The sequence below is a fragment of the Strix uralensis genome, chromosome 5, assembly GCF_047716275.1.
Source record: "Strix uralensis isolate ZFMK-TIS-50842 chromosome 5, bStrUra1, whole genome shotgun sequence".
NCBI classification, from domain to species: domain Eukaryota; kingdom Metazoa; phylum Chordata; class Aves; order Strigiformes; family Strigidae; genus Strix; species Strix uralensis.
Genome location: NC_133976.1, coordinates 44690798 through 44715080, shown reverse-complemented (window position 1 = coordinate 44715080; position 24283 = coordinate 44690798). Strand labels below are relative to the sequence as shown.

Genomic DNA, 24283 nt, shown 5'->3' with positions numbered 1-24283 from the left:
CCTTAATATGTCATCATTTAAATTCCAAGTTAACTAAGAAGACAGCAGCTACTGCTTCCTTCCATTCTGAGACAAAAATTGTTTCTCACTGATGTAAACCTTAGGTTAACTCACAGCAAGAACTGGATAGATGGGTCTAGCCTATAAGGCCAAAGTTGCCTCGTGTGTCAAAAATAACAGTTGAACATCTGTGGCCCAAAGCCCTTAAACTGTAGAATTCTTTTGGGAAAGGAAAAAAAAGTAACAAGAAAAGTGGACCCAGATGTGGAGGAAAGAAAGGAGGTGATCACCGTAAGAAACATGTTTTCTGGGGGTAACTAAAGAGAATCAATGCTTTATGGTTTGGAAAAAAAGAAAGAAAATAACTTTTTCTCATCATTGCTGAAGATGAAGAGAAGAGATATGCTCTGACTATGATAAGGAACAGAACAGAACAATTTATTTCCAATGTAATCTTCCTTGCCCATTTCCAAAGTATATCCACTTCTGGTGTGGTAGAAGCAAGACTTTAAAACCAAATCAGTGGTGGACGTAGTATGACAGCACATGTTACTGAAGCACCATCAAGACAAGGACAAAGTAAATTTGGCTAGAAGTGAGTTAGGACTATGGACTTAACAGCAATATACATAAACACAAGAACTATATCTCAAATTCTGAACTCTCAGTGGCTACAATAGCCACAGAATTTTGTAATGAATGAAGACAAATAAGTAAAATACTATTCTTACAAAGCCTTACAGTAAATAAATGGATATTTTCAGAGGTCAAAAGGACTTAAGTATATAATAGGAGAGTCAACAATTCGTTTTTCTTAATTTTAGATGCCTACCATATAGAGATCTACAGCTGAACTAGTCACCACTGTGACTAATAGAAGCCTAATCAATATATTTAATAGTGCCTAGAGCACAATTCATCTCAATGTAAGTAAGGAATACATCTAAGACAGGGCAATTGATTCAATCTGCAAATCCCTGTCTTTCTCACAGGTATTTTCATCTGACCAAGTCATCTGAGGGGATCTTTACAGTCGATGGACTACAGAGTTGGTATTGACTATACTGGACCAACCTGTTGAGTTATAGGGCATAGTTTTCTCTTCTTAAAGAAGATATTGAAAACAGACGTGCCATCGACATGGCTACTTCTTTCCATGACTATGAAAGAAACTGGGTGAATAAATCATATATGTATATGAAGTATAGAAAAATGTCTGCTGTAAAGTCCACAACTGTGAACCATCATGAAGTGCTAGCTTGTTGCTTCTCTAGGGACAGTTCTACTTTGGAGTAAAACCCTGTTTTCCACTCAACCCAAACTGAGCAATGATAGCCCTGAACATTTTTAAGACTGCTGATGCTGTTAAGTTTTCATTTACATATCTTTCTGCATTCTGACCAAATGAAAAAAGGAAAAGTAAGAAGAGAATGATCAGTCTGACTTTGTTTCAGGATTTTAAATAAAAACTTCCTTTCTGGTCAGAAATCGGGACTCTACCTAAGGAAAAAAGTGTATAGTTTTAGTTTGTGACAAGAAAATTAAAGAGATCCCTCATAGCTGTAAAGGGTGAAGTATCATCGGTCAACCACAGCTTTTGGTAGTGTAGTGTGGAAAAGCTTCCTAGTGATAGCTTCACATCCTATCACCACACAATTACTTAGACCTGGATATTTTCATCCTAGCACTAATAATAGTCTCTCAATTCACTAAGTCAACATCCAAGTAAACCCAAAAATGGTTCAGGTGCTGAATTCTTCCTTATAGATAAATATCCTCCAGAAGTAGAAAAGGCTCACTGACTACGATAAAAGTATTGTATCTGACTGTCATTCCGTAGCAAGAAGCACTACTATGATGAATACACATCATGGTCACATCTGCCTTGAGCTGCCTGCTTAACTATTAAAACACAACACACAGTAGGAAACCCTTTCACTGCAGAAGCTTCTCATGAGGATATGCTTTAACAAGTAGTTTGAATGCTCTCCTGATTTCTACTTAAACCATGAATGCTGAAGTACTCGCAAAGAAAAGGAAAACTACACTGTACTGTTATCCCCATGTATTCAGAACTTACCTTTAACAAATCCCAAAATCATGAAACTGGCATACTGAAACTCTGAAACTTTTTTTTTTTTAAAGCTTAACTATGTGATCACTTTCTACACATAAAGTTTTTGAGCTGTAAAAAAAAAAAAAAAAAGACTAACTTTTGTTTCCTGTTTTCTCTGGAAAAAACTAGAAAATGACCTTAAAGAGAGAAGTGATTCTCATGTAAACAGTTTAATTCCAGGAGGTGAGGCTTTAAAAACATTCTCACCCCAAATATCGAGAGGTTTATAACAAACCACAGATGGTTGGTTTCTGCAAACAATGACCATTTTAAGTTCCTCTGCATTTGGTAAGAAATAATATCCTCTTCATTTACCTGTGATTGAGAATCACTTTTATCTTGCTCTCCTGTGTTAACTAAAGTCCTAATGAAAGAGTAAGGCTAATTCAATACAATACCTGGAGAAATGTGTTGGGGTATTTTTAGTATTTAAATCTCATTTAGCTAAGTAAAGCAAAAAACCCCAAAATTCTGGATTTAGAGGACATTTTTTTTTTAAACACAAAAGCATATATTTCAGTAAAGAAACAAACAAATCAAACCCCACATAAATTTAATTTTAAAATTGTAATTTTTCTACTTGCTCTACATGTGAGTGCTTTTTTTTGGTGAGCTTCCCAAACATTAGTCTGTCAACAGAGAAATCTCATCTTCTTTGTTTGCCAGAATCAACCTAGAACACTCTGCAGATTTAATTCTGAATATAGTCATGTATTGATCCCTTATTTGTATACGCAGACTTATCATTTTGACTTCGACATAGTACCAACTCTTTTCACAAAGAAAGGCTGTCTAAATAAGTGCTAATGTTAGGAGTATGCATGTTAACTGAATTTCTCTTTCCCACCGTTCCAATTATATGCGCTCTTTCATAATGATTTTGTGGTCATTACTAACTACTTTCCACCAGAAGATTTGATTTCCATTAGAACACCAGTAACAGTAGCCTCTGCTACTTTGAATGCTTCAGAATTTCTAATATTCAGGGCTGATGTTTAGATAGAATAAATTTTACATAAACAGTCAAGATGCTGTATTATATTACAATAAATGTACAATGAAATAAATGCACATAGCATAGACAATTTAGAAACCCTTTTGCATTCATGTATGTGTAATTCACATAACAGTAAACCATAAGGTTGTCTCACAGGAATTGTCTTGTATTGATGGCATGTCTGTATCAAGCTAAGGGGAATAAACAACTACAGATTAAGACCTATGCTTCTCTTGATAGACTGCTCCAGGTACCCTCAATAACTCAATTTAAATCTAGCTCTGGTGTCTTTATATTACACAGCTTCCAGCAACATAGACTAACTATGCATGTCAATCCTGACTATGGCTTTTAAGAGGTACAGCAAATCAAACAATAGTAATAAGATTCAAGAGTATTGCATTGCTAGTGAAAAGAGAAGAAACAAAAAATCAGGAAACAAAAAATGTGGACCACAGTGTGTAACTTAAATCTGTCACTGGATGGTGGGAGTATTCATAATTGAAAGAAGAGGCTTCTCACTCACAGCATGAGTTTACTATGAGATTACTTTGATATTTTATTTGCATTACCGGAAATAATTTAGGCAGCATATTTCTTTTGAGTGTAATGCTATTTCCTTATTTGCCAAATAGTTGAGAAGGTTAGTAAAATCCATTGGAAAACACAACCTAGAAAAGCTTAAAAAGAATCATCAGGAAGAGAAAGGCATAAAAAGCAAATCACCTTCAAAATTTATCAGACTAATATATGCTGGAAAATTTTATATCACAGCTCTGTCTCAAGTTATACTGGTGCCTACTTTGGTTTAAAGAAGGTACTCAATATGCAAGGCTGCAGGCTTGTGTGTTCAGTTTTAATTGAAGGAAATTCCACTAATTACTTATTAATCCAGTACGGTGATTTTTCATATGCTTTGTTCATACAGAATAAAATTCGTGCCTTTAAAATTTTAACAGATGGAAGCTAGGCTGAGGACATTGGTGAGTATAAACAGATTCTTTCACACTCCTATCAGTGGTTCAAATCCAGATAATGTTTCTGGGGACAAAGAGAAACAATCTGTTTAGAAGCCTACATAAAATGAGTTGATGATCTTAAATATAACCCCTAACAGGCGTATGTTCATCACCTGCTTGATTGACACACATGCTGACAGATAACAGAGAATAAAAACTGACCTATTTTCACATCAAGAGCTGAACCTAAAGAGCAAAGATGAAGTATATTGCTATGGCACTCAGCAGAAGCTTGTATTAATACTGTTTATAGTGAAATTGTACTGCAGATAATAGAGAGATTATTTCAGTTGTCATCAGTTGAGGTTGTTATGTACTAAATTACATAACAGAATTGGAATAAGTTACAGTCTGTTATTCTAAATGTCTATATAATGTTTTTTCACAAATGTTTTTCTATCCATGTAACCAAAAATATTTCTCAGGCTCAGAACAGTCAACTTCAAAATTTTATTACAGTGGCGGAAAGCTCGTTGAATTTTGACACAACATTTGAGTTAAAACAGACTGAGCTAAATGCAAAGCATCTCATTCGCTTTTCACAACAGATATCTCTCTTCTAGTCCAAGTTGTTTGTCTCCCCATTTATGTTTTCCCAACTCTGTTTCCCTTCTTTATATGGTTCTTGTAATTTACTCTCTGAACAAGCCAGATTTTACTTTTACCACAAAAGTAATTTAAAGCTAATGCTTATATCTTAATTTTTATTAATCCAGACAGACAAAACCAGATTATGCAAATAGTTCTGAAACTAATGCAGAAGCCAGAGAAAAATAACTAACCTGGAAAAAAGTTCTTGGAATCCACTGCATAATCATATTATTCCTCTCTCACATTCTAACAGTATGTGCAGTGTTGTGTCTATACACTAAAAAATGGTTAGTTACCACCATCACCCTTTGATGAGAATTCACATTGTCATAGAGAACACATTATGGATTTTTCCACTTCATCTGTCTTCTCACCAAGAAACTGTCTTCAGCAGCAAACAGGCATTGGAACAGTGACAAAGTGTAAGATGTTCCACCTCACACCTCCACCTTTAGACTGCCATAATCTGCAAAAATGACCATGAAATCTCGAGGCAATTTTCCACCTGGACAGTTCAAACAAATAATTGCTAAAGGCAATAGCATCCTGTGGCTTTCTTGTACTTCCTTCTCTTTTAATACAAAAAAGACAGATTTCAGTAACCATACATAGCTCTAACTTTCACACAGGGCAGCAGCCCTATAGAAGAAACTGTAACTAAGCTTTGATTGATTATGTCCTAAAACAACAATAAAATAACATAGATCCTAAAGACAGACTGGCAACAAAGGAACAAAATCCTGTTATATGTTATTTGTATGGGTCCAGATCGTGACATTACAAATCCACACCAGCACTGTAGTGCTGGCTCCCAAAAGTGCCAGCAAGCCAGGCTTGATCCTTATGATGTCCATTTTATCTGCCCATGACTTTACAAAGTGTTGCAGCGACTTGGCAGAACTGAAGTCATCCTTACTTTCACGGTGCTACCTGTGATATGGGAACCACCACAGAGGAATCAGTTCACAGTCTCCCTACACCCTCCTGAAAGACTTAATACAGCGCTTGTCTGTAACACGTGTACTTCAGCAGCAAATTGCTTCAGATAGGGACTGCAATTTTTGTTTCAAGTTTTGAAAGTATTTGAACAAGTTGGCTCTTGATCTATAATGAGTGCTTTGCTTACTATCACAATAGTAATCAAATTCCATTAAGCAGTAGCGGAGTTAAAATTCCACCCAATTACTGAATTTCTGCTGAAAGCCATTTATGCTGGCTTAGTACAAAATGAAAGCACAGCATTGTTGTAAGAACCCTAAATCTCTTTTACTTTAAATTTCAGTAAAGAACAAAGATCACAAAGAAATGCTTTTCATTTAGGAGAAAACTTAGCTATTCATACATAACAAAGAAGAGAATTTGGTATTCCTGCGACCCTGGCGTAATAAATGTATGAAATGCCAGGCCTCTGACTTGGAGCCTTGGTTGGACATCCAAAATACAAATATTCTCCACTCAAAGGTGACCTTGTTCTTTAATGCTGATCGAAGAAAATTGCCAGCAGTGACTTCCTTCCATGTTCACTCTGTCCATGACCTTTCTGCTTTGCTTACAATGAAGACAGATGTTTACTTCCTTCTGATAATTTATTACAATTATCACCATTATCATCTCAGCAAACTACATTTAAAAACACATTTTTTGCCCTGCCTTCAACTGAGTAAGACCAAGAATAAGATGAAGGTCCACTTTCAGCCTTTGAGTAAGGCAGTCCCAGAATAGTAGATGAATCATAGCAAAACCACTCTCCCCATGCCTATTCCTTTAACGCAAGCTACTAGCAACTACAGTACTCTGCATGGAGGCTGTTTTCATCTCAGAGGGTCTTTGTGATTACTTGACCATGTCTACACTAGCAATACTTTTCTAGAATAAGTGTTTTCTCTGCCAGTGACTCCTGATTGGCCTTGACAGGCAATCAAAGTCTCCCACCAGGTGATCTGTGATTTAGTTATCAACACATCAAAGTGCAAACTTCAAAAACTAGCCTGATGTGTGTGGCTTCCACCTTTTTGTAGTGGAGGTTCCAAGTAAATAAGGGACCATCATGTTTAATGAGAGTTCAGGACCACACACATCTGTAACTCCAGAAGGAAACCAGAAGGACAAACACAGACAGATCTCCATTCCAAATGGATTTTGCCACATGAAAGATATACACAGAGGACTCTCAACATCATTTTCAGGAAGACTGCCACAGTATTGTGAATTACTGCAATTTATTGGAAAGCACATTTTCCACCATATCTAGTACCTCGCTCAAATTTAACAGTAGAAACTCATGAATGATCCAACTATTGCCCTTGAATAACGAGGGATGGAGGACAGAGGAGCAGCTCTACCTGGCTCCGATAAACTCAGTTCTCTTCAGCATTATAATTTTGATATAACATCATTCATCTGATCTCCCTGAAAATACATGGGGCAGACCAATTTTTGGACTTAAACTAACATAATTCTCTTTTGAAATACTAAAAGTTGCAGTCTTGGACCTCTACCTTCTTATTGTGAAATAGAATATAATTTACAAAAGTAATAATGGTGAATATCTTTACATGCTTAAAATGACTATGGATTCATTCAGACATCATTTTTGCCAACTCTGCATTTGCTTCATATCGAATGTTAGATTTTTTTCTTCCATCAGAAATATTTCAAACTCCTTTCATCGCTCTCTTCTATACTGTTTAATTACATTTTATTTTAAGTAATATTTTATGGTATGCAATATCATCAGAAAATAAAAGTGCCAAAAAAATCTATCCTGAACAATTTAAATCAAAGTATTTTCATATAGTTCAATTCAATTAAAGAGTGTCTCACTCTTTAATATGTACCCCCCAAATCCTTTATCAGTTGGGATCCAGTGTTTCTATAATAACTGTACGGACAGCTCCATTAGTACTTGATTTTTAAGTGTGAAGAAAAAAATAATTATTTATTTTAAATGTGAATGGGATACCTGAGTAATACTGCAATAAATATATGTACCGAAATATTAAACCAGTTCATCAAAACCAGGCTTAACCTAAGAAAAGTTTATAAATTAATAATTAGTATAAGATGCTGCAATTTAGTGTTTATACATGTTTTGGGATTTTAATATTTTTTTAAATGATTAATTGATATAGGATTTTATGAGTCAACTTGCTCTTAGTCTCTTTACAAATCCACCTACTGTCCGTACAGTAAAATTTCAATATTCTGCGGGACTATTTTTTCTTCAGGCTGCTTATTTTTTTCCCCAGGAAACTTCTAAATCTAATCCTCACACAAGAAGTATGAGGTACAGTATATAAGATTTCCAAACCAAACAGAATTAGCTCTACAAGGTCTGACTGCCTTTAACCCTTTCTCTTGTCATTTCTTCTTACTGTTGCCAATCCTGGTTCCCCTTTTTAGTCTATTACTGGATGCAGTGTTGCTTATAAGACAAGTAACAAACCAGATTTGCTTCCATAACATAACATTCTAGACCCAGTTAGTCCAGAACAATTTTCTGTCACAAAGATATTTCCTCGGTACCTGCTGATACCCAGCACAATCCCAAAACACATGCAAGAGGATTAGGAGCTCAAAAATAAGAGTGATGGGATCATCTGTTAATCACTAGAGAAAATAAATGTAATTATTTGAAAGGAGATCACTAGCCAGTCTGTTTTGTCTGAGCACTTCTGAATCATAGTCAAACAATAAGCTTCACACAAGTGAAGGCCTTATAAGACAGCTAATCTTATTTAGTTACAGTGATCTTTTCCCTTCTGTTTTTAAGATTTACAAATATTAATATGTTTTACAAAATATATAAATACACACTCAGATCTCTAACACCAATTGATAGTCAATGCTCTGATGCACCCTTTTTAGGGATAAAAAATCTTGGGGAATCTGAAGGTGCTGCAATGAACATGTCAAATGCTTCTAAACTCCTCTAAGTCCTCCACCTGCCCACATTCACAGGCCCTGAAGCAACGCAACTGCAGTGGCCTGTCCACCAACCAAGTCAGCCCTGAATGGAAAGAACAAATAAGGTGTTTTAACTTCCTTCCAAAAAGAATTACATGTCCTTATTGTCTGATTTTTACACGCCTTCCACACTCATATATGTATTTCAATAGCAGCAAACACTAAATACTACCAGAGAGTATTTCACGTAATTAGATCCTTGTATTTTTACCATTTATTTCAAAGCAATGTATAAAAGGGGAGTTTAAGCTTGGTCGATCCATGCAGAGACGGGAAAACTTTACAATATTCAGATATAATGGAGAAGAATTGTGCATTTTAAAATTTCACAAATACTAAAATTAATTCAGGGGTGATATAAAAAGAATGATGTTTATTTTATCCAGTTTTGTTTGGTCTGAGTTATTAAAGCAAACCCGAAATTGAATCATAAAAGTTCATTGCTCTCTAATGTATTTCTACAATTATGATATATTTCTCTAAGGTATTTCATAAAAGATATTCTAGAATCATAGCAAATTTGATGACTGAAATTAAATTAGAAAAAAAAATCACTCCAAACTTACTGTTCAGACACAAGACATTATTTACTATAATAAATATAACATTTATATATAAAAAAATGCATTCTTGGGTGAATGATTACTTAAGATTTCCATGCACTTACAAGGCCAAGTCTACAAGGAGTTTCCAGACCCGGAAGTCACACACTTTAAGCTTTTGTTCCTATAGAAGGAAAAAAATCATTAACTCCAAATATATATATTTTTTTTATTCTCAAAATAGTGCATTTGTGATGATGTTGGGTTTTTTGGCAAATTATTTTCAATTTTCAGTTTAATGCACATTTGAAGATTTGGACTGGAGGCAATATTTGAATGATGTAGTAGAAAATTTCCCATTACATATCATCTAGGGTAAACTGTTTTCATGAAATGAAAGAAAAAAATGTTTACACTATTAAAGCAAGCAATTTTCAATACTCTGGTTATATCTGACAGCCTAAAATCAACGGAATTTGCTGAAGACCCTGCTTTGAGCTGGACTAAATACCAACCTGATTTAATCTTATTGCTGCCTTGATATCAAACAAGTGTTAAACATAAGCAGACCACAGCTAAGTGGTGCACTTACACAGACAGTGGCTTCTGGTTTGTGCTTCATGGAGTTATTTCCACATTTATATTAGGGAGGCTCGAAAGGACAAAAAAATCAATACTAATACAGTGGACCAATTCAAAATTGTTCTCCAGAATATCTTTTTTAGTGTGCTGCTCACATACTCTGAAATCGTATGTGGCAAGCCATCAATTTTGAGATCATGAAAAGTCCTGTTTTTCTTAAATCAGATCCATCTTAGGAAAATGCATATTAGCTCAGACGAGAACAGAAGAACTCAACAGAATTACAAAATAATTAAGAAGCCACCACCGATAAGCTCTAGCTCTCCACCTGGATGACAACAAATGTGGTAGATCTATGACTTTCTCAGGTGATGACTGCTGGCACCATTTAGATCATATTAAAAAGCTGTTATTTTTCATAGAACTGATGTTCAGTGTGCACTGACAATCATGCTCCTTTAAACCCCCAGAAGTAAGATACTCACAAATCACTACATTTTCTGAACATCTTGGCAAGCATGCCTAACCCTTAAGTGATTAGAAAACAAAGCAAATTAAATAATCTCTTGGTAGAGACCAAGGCATAATGGTCTAAAGGTGGGCAGGTGAAGGGAGGAACGGAGTACGGAGAGAAATTTAAAACTATAAAATAATGCCACTCTTTTCTGAAAATACAGTTTCATAGGAATAATGGAAACAATGGCAGTTTATAAAAAATTATGACAATTCTCATGCATAAGTGGCCACTTACAAAACCAGTAACAGAGTATGCCATGGAAACATGTTTACTATTTTGGAAGCCCAAAGAAAAAAATTTTGAAGCCTGAATTCACTATTGATCAATTTTAGAAGTTAGAAAGATTAACTTATGAAAACAAAACATGTATCACCTAGAAAAGAAAATGTAACTTCCATTAAGGGGACGTATTTATAAAGCATGATTTTCTGTTAAAATAAAAGTTGAAAACAGTTGTCATCCTTAGAATAAAGATTGCCTGGAAATTCTGAAATCTGCACTGCCTCTTCTTTAGGCAAATGCTGTATATAAAAACTTCAGCAGTGGCAGAGTTTGTATGTGCTTCTTTTAAACAATACTGAACCACACTAAATTCAAATTACAGAATAATTATTTCTATTTCAATACTTATCAGGATATAAAAGTTTTCAAGAGAACATTAAGTTCGTTCCTTAAATACTTTTAACTCACTCTAGAACTAATGTTCCAATCTTGCTCTAACTGGAAAAGACTATAGGATTCTTCTCTCATTTCTGATCCAGCTGGTTTATTCTGTGCATTTGACAACAGCTGATGAATAGTCTCTCTGCCATATACTCTTCCCCTTTCCTACTCTTCCCTCCTCTTTCAGTCTTTCCTTTACCTTTTTCAGTCTTCAAGGGAAGAAAAGGAACACTGAAACAATGGATTATTTTTCCTAAATTAGGAGGGAAACTCAAGTAGCAGTGGTGCTCTTGAAACTACTTTAAAAGATAAATCATTAAATTGGCAACATTATATACTAATAGTGCACTTATGATTACCAGCTTGTAATTCAGTTGCGCTAACAGGTGACAAGATGATAAATCCTAAATAGTCTGACAAGATGTCCCCACTAAACCTAATTTCTAGCCTGTAAAAAAAATCCATTACATACTTCTTTCCCTGGAATTTGATTTTGGAAGAATTAAAACAAAACAGGCTAGGCTATTATCTGAGTTAAAAGTTAATGCAGAGATTTTTCTTACCAAGTTAACAACATACTGCACAGGCTTTAATAAAACTGTAATTTCATAAGCCAGGGCTAAAAAAACATGTTTGCTGCCAGCAGCAAGCAGGAGGTATGGTGAACAAAATGTTACTGAAAAGACAAGTCTAGGGCAAAGTAGCAGTGAGACTTTGACCATTTTGTCCTTTTCTGTATGGTGTTAGCCCACACAAGACTAGACAGAGAGATCATTTTCACCCCCAAGTTGTTACATGGTCATTACTGGGATACTCCCTGCAGGTAGCAATCAATGAAGCTCAAATGTTTCAATATGGATTGGCAGGTGTTTTTCATTTCAGTCTAAAGTGAACAGAAAAATAAAAACAGCATGCAGAAAAGATGCCACTATTACTTGGTCTAGATTAGTCAAAATTCTGCTACAACAGAAATACATGGTGAATTCTTCACACCTATACCAGATGTCTGTTCTTATTGTCAACATCTATTCTCTACATCATTTATTGGGATAGGAGGAGACTTGTCCAAAAAGTAAAATATGAGAAGCAAACATGTATTTCATTTTAAATTTGAACATCTAGGGCATAAAAGTTATTGTGCCTCTGAAATAGTACTTTTATGAATTGCAAAACGAATATTTAACAGCAGAATCCTAACAAGAAAGGAAAGTAGTATTTTAAAAAAAAGGTGCTGTTAAAGCATCAACTTGTTCAAATATAATGCTACTTAAATACAATGCGGCATTTCCCCATTATTTCTGTATACAACAGGTTACATAATGGAGCAGGATTTCTATTTGCATTGAGGGCAGAGACAACAAGTGCTGTTTATACATCCTCATAACTATAGCTAACAGAAAGAGTTCAGTGCTTCACAAAAAAACATACTTACAGGTGTAAAAGTCTTCATCCAAGAAATAATTGAGAAAAAACCCCACAACTTTTATAATTTAGCAGCTGCTAAAATCACTAATTTCAGGCATTTTTTTACTACTTCAAAAAACATATTTGTGACTGCTGTATATCATAGATGCATTGAGGCTTATTTAACTCAAGAATACTATTATGGGAAAGATGCCATGATTTTTTCAAAGTGGTTTATTAATATGAAATGAAAAAAATAAGTTGGGTAGGTGGAGGAATATTTTATAAATTCATGCAAATCACCCTGATGGATTTTAAACATGATGCATGTATGTGCGTGTATAAATATAAAATATAAAAATTATTTCACTGAGAATCTGCTGTATGCAGCAAGCTATGGCCTTGGGAAAGAACCACATCAAATGCCATTTGATGCTGCTCAGCCAGGCACAGATAAAGGCACATTGCACCAATAATATTTGACATCACTGGCTGTGCTTTTTCCGCTTCAGTGGCTAGCTTGTCCAAATTCCAGGCAAAGCAACACACAAATAGTTTATAAGCAGCTACACTGTCAGCATCATCCTTTCAAAGCAATGACCACACTGGTTTCCTAATAAGCATACTTCACATTTCAGGTTTGAACTGATGAAATAAGAAAGGGGAAAAAGATAAATCTGCTAGCCTCGGGTCATCAAGAAGACATAATTTGAAAACAAAATTACCACCAGTTAGCTCGACATTCAACTTTAATGTCCAGTAAGCTCTTATTTTTCTTCAACAGTGCTTCCAATGCACTTTTTTTCCCCCTCCAGCAACTACTGAGCACAGTTCCTGCATCCGGACAGAGGTTTGAATAAAAATGTCATACAACGTACAATCAAAAGTAGATACATCTCGAAGCACTGAGTTTGGTAGCTGCATTTTCCTAACTGTTGGTAGGAATGAATATGCACTATGAGAATGATTATGCAGAAGTCAAGAACGGTCAGGCTCCTTCCACAACTTCCACAGTCACAACAAAATATCACTTTGGTTTCTTTTCAAAAAAAGTACTTCTCTTCCTGGCTACAGCAACAGTACAGTTTGGTTTCCATACCTTGTTTCACATTTTCTTTCTTCTGGTGTCAGTGGAGGAGCATGGAGACAGTGGATGTTTCACCAGGGCAAGTGCCAAGAGGCACTGTCCCTCCCCACACCAAACTGCTTGGCCTGAGCCATCATACATCGTTTAGCCCAGCCAGGAAAGGCAATTCACCAGGGGACCACAGCTGAACTGCTCTGGGCAGAGACTGAGCTCCTTCTGAACCAGCACATCAACAAAGAACTGCAGGAGCTTCTGAGGTCCTTTGAGAAATAATGGTTAAATTTTAAAAAGGTATCATGCCTCTGTTATTGTGTGGGGATACCAACAATGTGTAAGCTCTCCTATACCACTTCAGAGCGAAAGAGAGAGAAGCCGAAACTTCCCTCAGTACCAATGATTTCTTCCCAGAATCTTTATCCATCTTCAGTCTCACCTCCACAACTGTAGCTTGGGAAAGCCTCCACACTCACAAGCCTTTCTTCAACTGCACAGGAGCACTGCCACGCAGCTCCATGCATGGCATGGGAGCTCTCTGGCTTGAGCTTTAGCTTTAGATAGTCCAGACTTAAATAGCCAAGCACCAAAAATTCACATGCAGCTCACATGTGGCTTTTCATGACCCTGACAACCAAAACCAATGGCAATACCTCTGTGACTAACCATTCAGCCAGAGAAGTAGAGGATTCAAAAGCCTGTATCTGGTGTAAATTATTCCACCATGCAGCCCACGATGACCCACCACGTTCATGCAGTGCTTGAGGCTCTCACTGTTCAGCAAGTACAGCTTATTTCTAAAGATGCTGTAAATCAGTTCTTTCTCATCTCTGTTCTCTGTTTCCCTTTCCTCCCTTAGCAGTAGCTATTGTCCTCCTGAAGGTTGAGGGGAGAGAGAGAAAAGAGCAAACCTTTTTTATCAATGTAGTGACAGATCATGATACAGCTTCTTCCCAACTCTTCTGCTCTGCCCCCTGGGAATCCTATTTTGCTGCTCCTACCCTGCAACTCCAGAGAGTAACAGCACCTCCAAATGCAACCAGGCTGAAGGAAACCTCTCCTCTTGTGCTAGATCTGGTTAATGTGCCTGGAGCCAAAGAGGGCCCAGCCGTATTTCATGGGGCGTGTCAAATTTCAGATGTGATCTCCCTCTCCCTTCCTGCTCATCTTTGCTCCTTCATGCATGGACACAAAACAGCATTGTACTATATGCAGCCCCTTCAAACCTGTGTTCTAATAACTAATAATCGGCATCAAGCTACCACACTGTATCCTTTCAAATCACCCCTGGGAACTTAATATTAATTATATTTACTTATTATCAAAATGCCATTAGGCAGTTAATACTATTACAAAATCACAAAAATTTAACAGTCACTTAGATTACATCATTTTCATGCAAGTGGAGCTCTCACTCAAGGAAGGCTGAACCCTGCATGAGAAGCAGGACCACAGAAATTTGGGCCTAACTTCTTCCCCCAAGATCTAACCATCTTAACCATGATCAGAAACAGTCCAAAAAAATTACCTTTGGGTGTTGGCTGACTACTTTGGTTGGTGACAGAGACCAGAGGCTCACAGTATTTCTGGAGATCGGTCTTCCAGTAAAATTTGTCTAGATACAGTGAAGCACACACTGACTAGGTGCTTTCTCCACAATGGCAGGGTGAGATTATTTCTGCTGTGCAGCTTCCCTGTTGAAATGGCATGAAAGGCAGTGTGGGAGAAGGCGCAGGAAGAGAGAAGGGGAGGGATGAGACCACAAGATATGCCCGGAAACTGAAATCATCTATTATTTGTGGGGGAAGCAGGAAAAGACATCTGACCTGTGCCCAAGTGATTTTGTTCTCCATTTTGTCTGAAATTATCTAACTTAAAATTGTATCCTGACTGACAGCCCAGTCTCATTCTGTCTGCTGGCTGGGGACACTCCGTACTTTCAGACAGTCATTACAAGGATGCTCTCTCACGGTTCTCCCTCTCAGCTTCACTGTCACATATGGCAAACAGGATGTAGGGTTGAAATGAAAAGATGTGAAAATAAAAGCACTGCTCTAATTAACAGCTCGGATTTTTGTGGAGCTGTTCATCTTCCTTAGTTACAGAGCCCATAATCAAAGGTAACCTAAGATCACCATGGCGAATTGCTAAACCAGAGTTGTAGGTTTTCATTTATGACGATTCTTTTGACAAGTCAAACAGCTCACAACATTTTTTCTTCCTCCAGGAATCAGAGTATGAAAGAGAGTGGGAGGGGCTAATAAAAGGAGCAAAATGTTGTCAGCTTTGTTCAAAATTTGATATTGAGTCTCTTAACTTTGGACCTCCCACTGTTCTGTAATATGTGGTTCAGCAGTTTTGTCACTTCCCACTATCCCAGATCCAGCCTTTGTATTGCTGGAAGGATTTAAGTCAGTACATTCCAAAAAGAAATTCTGCTAACTCAATCCCAGGCTCGTTTGTTTACATTAACTTACACATCTCCTTTGACGTTATACTGTCCAAGCCTTCAAGACAATTGCCACTGTAGGATAACATATTTCAAGTTACTTTCTAATTAATATTGTTGGTTTATGTTTAAAAATTAACAGAGGAAAATAGCTTGGTACTACTACAGATTCATAATCTACAATTTTTATACAGAAAGACACCATAATAGGATCTCCTCGAGACACCAAATAATTAACCACACATTTTATTTAAATTGTATCTTCAAATATGGAAAGAAGAAAAACCCACAGACATGAACTCAAACACTTTGACCTCAACAGAAAAGACATCCTTAACTGTGACATGCCTTAAAATACACTTAGCGTGTGTGTGTGCTTGTGTGTGAGTGTAAGAAGCCAACAGAGTGTCTTCTACAACACACTCCTACAGAATGGTGAATTTTCAAGAGGAGATTTGGAAAATAAAGAGGAAAAAGAAGTATTTTCTTAGGAAAGAAAAAGTTGTTAGACCTGGTATCTACCATTAAAAAATATTTTCTAACTTCAGCATTATCAAAATACCCACTAGTCAGTGTTATGACCTACACTAACTTACTATTCACTTGTTCCCTCCCTTTCCTACAATACTCCTATGATGTTCAGTGAGTGGTATCGTCTGCTGAGCCAATACTAGACTAGGAGTGTTATGAGTCTGGTTAGTAATTTTTTTCCAGTTCTGGACTGAATTATATTATATATAATTATATGCAGAGTTCTATGAGAAAACCTGCATATCACCCAAGTAAAGTGTACCAACTCCAACTAATAACACTAAGCCATCATTTTCAGCTCATTAAATTCACTCCTCTCTTTTACAATTAAAAAATTATAAGTGTAAAAATAGGAACATTTCAGTAGATCATCTATCGGTATATTAAATGCATTTTTGCATTAATTTGCAATTCTATATTTGACCTTGATATTTTCCAAGGTTCTGACAATCAAAACAGCAAAACAGCTTGCTGTAAACACATACTAACCAGGTTTCTTGGGAAAGTAAGATGGCACAATATTAAATGAGTTTATGAAAATAGGCTTAAGCTCTTCAATAGAAGTAAACCATCACTTATTGGAAGTCTAACAAAAACCTCGTTTATTCTTTCATGGCAGTCATTTAAATCTCAACACAATGCTCTATTAGATCCTATAATTGAATTTTTTCTTGTTTTGTCCTGCAGCTTAATGAGTATGATTTATATACTGATTTTAATAATGAAGTAAATTCAGCAGTTTACTGTAAAAGATGTCTATCTTCAATCCACAGCTTATGAATTTTGTCATATGGAGAAACACACAAGAAACTATTTTAAACACTACATGATAGGCAACAACCTCAGGCTTATTCTTAAGAGCTGTCAGTGCTTCTGATTATGTGAGTCTGTTTACTGTGCCAAATCTGTTGGCCATTGAAATTCCCACACTGCATATCTTCCTCAAATTAATTAAAAATACAATACTAGGGAGAGAAAGACATTTTTTGGGAAAAAAACCCCAACAAATGTTTCAAGAAGTTTCACTTCCCCACCTGTTTCCAATCTGGCAGAAGGTTCACCCTGGCATCAGAAATGTGTTATTTCTGTGAAGTGTTGAAATCCATCTAATCAATGAGCTTTCAGAAAAAAAACCCATCTCAGTTCATCTATTTGCAGTAGAGACTGAAGATCAGCAGCTACATCCCTATCAGCAAATTTCCATCAGCAATCAACTTGTTCCAGCTAAGAACTGGAAGGACCAAGGATTTCTACTGCTGAGGGGGAGAACATTTTAGGAATATTGCCACAGTGCTACACACAGGAACTCAGAATAAAAGGAGCATCTTCTCTATATGAAGCCTTACAGACAACCAGACAGTATGAAAACGCATGAAAAACAAAGACTTGATTGACTTTCAATCAGAAAGAAAGGAATAGATGAAGGTAAGAATCATCTTCTAAGGGGATGGCTGGTCAGAGTGTCTGTGTGTGTTTGTATGCCCTGGGACCAACACTGGGCAAGGAGACTAGACAGGGAGAAGGGATGCAAAATGGAGGCAGTGCAAATGGACGTGACCAGCCCAACAGCCCAGGGAGGAAGGTGAGCCAGGGAGAGAAGAGACAGAAGGCAGGAACAGACTGGGACAGAAGCACAAAGAGCAGACAGGTGGATAGAGACTAGAAAAGAGCACACATGGATGTGGCAAGCTAGCATGAAGAGCTAAGGGAAGACTCTGTGTGTGGAGGAGACAAGAACTATTATAGGTGGAAGAAATCCAAAGAAAAGCATCAGCAGCTGCAGAAATAGAAGCAAAGAGTAATACCATATAGAAGCACTGCCCCACCAGTATCTTGCTTTGAACTCAGTTTCTCAGTACTTTTCTGCTCTCCACAAATAACTGTGAAATCTGCTAACAGTGTGTCTTGCCTCCTCCCAGTTTTAAGTCCCTCCAAGGGAGGCTTTTAATGCATTATATGCTACAAAAAATGTAGTGTTCTGAAAGAATCAAGATGTTAAAAGGTCTTGTGCTCAATGGACACACAAAATGAATGGACGCTCCTATGCATTATGTGCCTTACTCACCCATTTACAAAATGGAACTAAAATCTTTTCCTCTTTTCACATGGGTGCTGCAAGGTTCTTAGTATCCAAGTACCATACCATTACCATTACTAGATATAATGTTAAGGAACACAGAAAAGCCTACAGAAAAAAATAGTTATCCTGCCTTCAGAGAAAGATGCGAATAGCACATGTAAATATCCCACTAAAGAATGAGGATAGAAAAAAAGTCTAAGTATCCACTGTTTCCCTAAGCATTCTGCGTTTTGCTTATATTCTGGTATCCCCTGCAATGATCATGCAACTAAAATTGCGTATGCTGAAGCCAATGGAAAGGCTTGTTTATTACTAACAATTCATATTTTCCAATGTTCGATTTAAAACCTGTAGTTTTTAGTCTACCCATTTCTGCAGGTATCTACAATGCATCTACAGTTACACTACATTATGATGAGATTGAATTAATTGTATGAAAAGTACATGAAAAATTTGTTGGAGGCTTTTTCACGAGAAATTATTTCCATTCCAGACTTTGGCTTGTGGCCATTAAATAAAGAACTGCATCTTCTTTTAGTGTTGTCACCACTGCATAGCTATAGCTTATTATTTTGGAATTTTAATGTCAAAACAGGAGAAAGAGTTCATTCTTATGGATATGAACTTACACATACCAATCTATACAAATGTAAAGATACATAAGCATAATTTAATATACACATACTTATTTTCATAAACATAAAAAGAAACGTGCAATAACTCCTCTCAGTCTCTCTCTCCCCCACACACACACACTTCAGTCACAATTTTATATGAACATATCTCAATGGGAAAAAGAGTACATTTGGATGACAACCACAATGAAAATCCAAATCTAATCTTTTACCAAGGACAAGTATCCAAACACTGAATTTTTTTCACACAGGACTGAAAATATGTTTTTCTTCCTATATTAAAAACACCATTGTCCTTTTCATTAAGAATAATTTTTGGATACATAATGAATAATGAAACATTATAATATGATGAAAGCATTACTTATAATAACACTTCGAATCATCTGTAGATCATTACTTGATAACGCAGTCTGTTATGACATGTTAGACCCAGGCTCAGTGTCTCCTGTTTCTCATATCATTGCAGAATTCAGGATGGATATTAAACATCCAGCAACACTAAGAATATTTTGTAAAAAATTCGTTTCTTATCTGTACTTGTGGCCTTTTCATACTCATTATATATTCACTAACCTTCCGTTCTACTTTGTTGCTACTCATTTATGAAGTATAACACTAATTCACAAAGAAGTTGCTATAGCACAGAATTCACTTGCATTATTTTTAGATAATACTGAACTCATCTATTCAGATTTTTGAGACTGCTCCATGAGTTTTTTCACCTGCAGCAGTCATTGCATCAGATTACTATTCCATTTTTTCAGACACATGAATAATAAGCTGAAGGCTAGGTTTTTCAAGCCATTAAAAATGTATTGATTTGTAACCTGTTAGCTCATTTTAAACATTTAATTTGTCCAAGTATAATTTCAATCCAAACTACTTCAAATCAAATTATGAACACTTGATCAAAGAATATTGTGTTTCTTTATGAGTCTTTTGAAACTGAACTGGCCTTAGTTGGCAAATTTTTAATGCCTTGACTTGTGTTGAAGTGGCAGTTGAAAAGACTGTTTCCACCTTGCTTAAGCTTTCCTGATACATGCCAAGGAAGCAAGAGTTATGATCCATCAAAACATCTAGGGGAAACCAACCACAGTGAGATAGTCTTCTTTCCAAGGTAAAAACAGGAACAAATTACATACATAATGGACAATAAGTATTTACAGCAGAGCAACTGGTTAGATGAACAAAGCCTGTGCTTTAAACGTGCAGTAGCATTTACAATGGAACCAAGGTGGCAAGCTTATTTTCATCTCAGCCTTAGGTTTGACAAGTAGCTGTCAATCAATGCAGAGAGGATTCTGGAGTATAGTTCTGTTGCCCACTATAGTGTGACATGTAATTTCATATACCCAAAGTGAGTTTGGCTGTTCCAGCCTTCCAGACAACAAGATTTTTCTGAGTCAGCTCTGTGGAAGTTTGCAAGGTAATTCTTATGCTCAGGAAAACTCAAGCTCACCACATCTTTAGAGGCAAAATGAGTAAGCCCCTATGCTCATGATTAAGCTGAAATGTGACTGGAAAAGGGGAAGTGGCAATAAGAAACTGGAACCAAGATAGGATGAAAGGTGAAAATACTAAGCATAGAAGCAAATAGAAGTACAAAAAAGGAAAAATGGGAGACCATTAAGTGAATACTTAAAAGGGTATAAAAAGATTCCTCAATGGAAATTTGGTGTGAAGAAGAGCAGAATGATGTAGAAAAACAAAGGCAGAATAGGGAAAGTGATTTTTTTTTTAGAGGAAGATGCCTTATCCAGCTTTTTGAATTTAAAACTTATTAAGAATATAGCTACTTCTAGTAACAAAAACATAAGATGACTGATGACGTTTGACAGACAAAGGATGACACATTTTCCCCCAGAACTGACTCTACATAGCTGTGTGGTCAGTCTTATTATCCCCTACTTGAAGAACTGACAAGATACTAAAGTTTATAATCTCCTTTCAAGTTCTTTAATATGACTAAAATCCAGACACGCTTTACATCTGTTTTTCCAATGTTTCAGAATGGAAGCTTTCCAGACTGATAAAGGATCTATTGGTGATAAAGAACTTTCATTTTAGTTGAATGGCGATTCCAAATATATTTTTCATAATACAGCCCAGATGTTGTGCTCTTATAAAGCAGCAGCTCTGAGAAGCTGTAAGAGGAATGTCTTTCTGAGAATCTGTTTGTGCACACTTTAGTCAGAGAACTCTTCCCATTGGAGAGGAAAAAAGCACGTTTGTGAAATTATACTGACCTTGATAAAACTGCCCTAAAATAAAGAGATTTGAAAATTAAATAACAAAAATGTAAAATTAAAATATCATTCTTGAAAGTATTAGATTGGGAAAATTTCTGCATTTTGTCTTAAAAGTTGGTTTTAATTTTATACATTATACACTTCAATTTATACATTTTTGTACATGAATTCAGGTCAAAACATGACAGACTTTCGTTATTCCTATTGCGTGTAATACTAATTTAAGTAAGCCGTATTTATGGATCACAATTATTTTTATTTGTACATAAAGTGCTCTGTGGGAGAACTTGGTAGTTCGAACAGAATGTGAGGAAAAACATTTCCACAAAAGGACAATTAAGCATTGGTACAGGCTGCCCAGAGAGGTTGCAGAAACTCCATCCTTGGAGGTTTTCAAGACTTCCCTGGAGAAAGTGCTGAGCAACCTGGTCTAAACTCAAGTGCTGATCCTGCTGATCCTCCCAGCCTGGGAGACCTCCCAAGGTCCCTTCCAACATGAATGACTATGTGATTCTATGGTTTCAGAGTCAGTCAAATTGTTTCTCTTACTTCCTTTGCCAGAGACACCTGCTGACACCAGCTCGCCTGTCAGTATACAAAATGAGGAACAAGTATTGTGACCAAGTACTGTTTCCTCATCCTCATTGTTTTATGGCTTATCCTCATCCTAAAAACATCATCAAAACTCACAGTAATGAGAAAGTTTACTACTAAGATTTTGAATCAGAAAATAATCAAAGTGCTATGGGAAGAATTACAGCATTCCAGATCTCTGTGTTATGCTGAAAGAGAAAGGAGCTGTTAATCTAATTATAAACTGAGTGCTTATCATATTTTAAAAATAAAATTATATAAAATGGTTAAAGAGAAATTTTTATCACAGGTATTAATTACAAAAATAGTTATTTATTGTCCCAGTACCAAAACACCTTGATGAAAAAACAGCAGGGAAGACAATCAGGAAACCAGTAGGACTGATACAAAGTAATGTATCTTGTTATACCTATTTCAGACAAATCATAAAAATAATGCTGCAAACATGAGAAAGTTCACACATACTTAAGCAGACAGAATTATCTGAAAATGCTTCATATGCAAGTGTCAAAATCTTTTGAGAACAGAAGTTCAGAATTGTGATCAACGTAAGTTTTAAGCTATCTGTTGTGCTTCCCTAATTCTGCAATGACACGTACTGTGCAGTTCCAAGGAGGCAAAATGTAGGGCAGCTACATAAACAGAAACGTGGCAGTTTTGTTTAATTTAGAAAAATCCGGGCAGTTGAATCTAATCTGTTTATTTTTCACATCATGCTAATATGGTATTACAAATATGATAATCATATTACTACTACTATTAAGAACATAAACTTACATTTGTTATTAATGAAGCACAAAAGAACAGTGGTCTCTTATGACCAAGTTTCATGGTAGGCTGTATTTTCATCATTGTGGTTTCCATGATCTGAATGGTTTTAATAAAATTAGGTACACAATTTTAAAAAAAGGCCCTAGGAGAAAAGAGCAAAACTCTTTCATAACCTACCATAAAACTTGCAGAGGTAAGAATAAACTATGGTAGTGACCTGATAAGATTATTAAATCTAGACAGAATTGCCTAACCCGGAAACCTAACCTTATTGAAGCCAATAAAAATGTAGTACATACAGGTGTAAAATATGTAGGGTAAGAGGAATTTTCAAGATCAAGGCTGATAATTTACTTCTTATGTAGCTAATTATAACTAACTGCTGGACACTTATCTGCCTGGAAGTAAGACTGCAAAAAAGTTTTGTGTTTTTAAAACTGCATAATTATTTGCAAGTAACCATGGGAATCGGCATTAACAAAAATGTCCTTTTCAGTGGAGCTTTCAATTATACATATAAACTTCATCTCTTCCCCTCCCAAAGCCCTTTCTTTGCTCCTCAAGCTTTGACATAAAATATTAATTTATGTATTAAGAATGAATTTAACTTTTACTGAGGAACAGAAAATAACAGTGTAGGCATTAAGAACTGATCATTTTTACAACTGCCTGTTACCCCCACTGAAATTGGGATAATTATATACAGTCCAGAAGACAACTCCACTATATAGTGACTTTTGATATAAGGCTATTACACATTATTCACAATTCTATTAAAGACCATTATTCACTCCCTTTTATGTACTAAAGTTTCAAGAGACCATGAACACGACCTACAGTAAATAGACTTTTAATAACATAGTTGTAAATTTAAAAACTAAAACCACACCTCTTCAAGTGTTACTTGCAGAAGATGACAGAATTACAGAATTTAACTATTTTGTATGGAAAGGTAATTTTTTTGATTCTATGATTTTTGATACATAGTCAGTAGCTAAAACATCATCTTGGAATAAAATTAAAAGTTTCATATATCCATGTGTGAACCGCTCTATATTCCTTCAATATTTTTGTTTAAGCTGCTCTGTGACCTGGAAAGTCCAAGTAGATATCATGGTAAAAGACATAACAATTAACTCATCTCTTCTCCAATAATAATAAATATCTAAATCACCCACCTACAGAAATCAGGCTTAAAGAAACCGAATATTTACTAATCACCAGCAACTGACAGAATGAAGAAGTAAAAGGAGTTAATTATGCAAACACCTTTTGCTAGGTTACCTCAGATACATATCTTTTATTAAAAAGCTAAACAATTTACCTGTGTATCTTGACAGCTCCACTGGAATAAATGGGTGGCATTTTAGTAATTATATTTCAAAGGCATCACACAGTGCTTTGAATCTGATAGGCTCAGTCCCTGGGGAAGGGCCATCTAATGGGCTCTGCTTAAGTAACACTCAGCTGCTAGGTTAAAAAGTAGCATT

The 24283-nt window shown here is 36.0% G+C and overlaps 1 protein-coding gene across 5 annotated transcripts in view; it reads right to left on the bottom strand.

Annotated features, from left to right (window-relative positions):
- The window catches only part of SYT1 (synaptotagmin 1), a 364659-nt gene that overhangs the window by 193722 nt on the left and 146654 nt on the right, over positions 1-24283 (bottom strand). Inside the window, exon 4 of one of the 5 annotated variants that reach the window (XM_074870647.1) lies at positions 9357-9415. The exons of the other annotated variants lie outside the window; for them this stretch is intronic. The gene's annotated coding sequence lies outside the window, so the exon portion shown is untranslated. The remainder of the gene's footprint in view (positions 1-9356; positions 9416-24283) is intronic. 5 annotated transcript variants of the gene reach the window in all.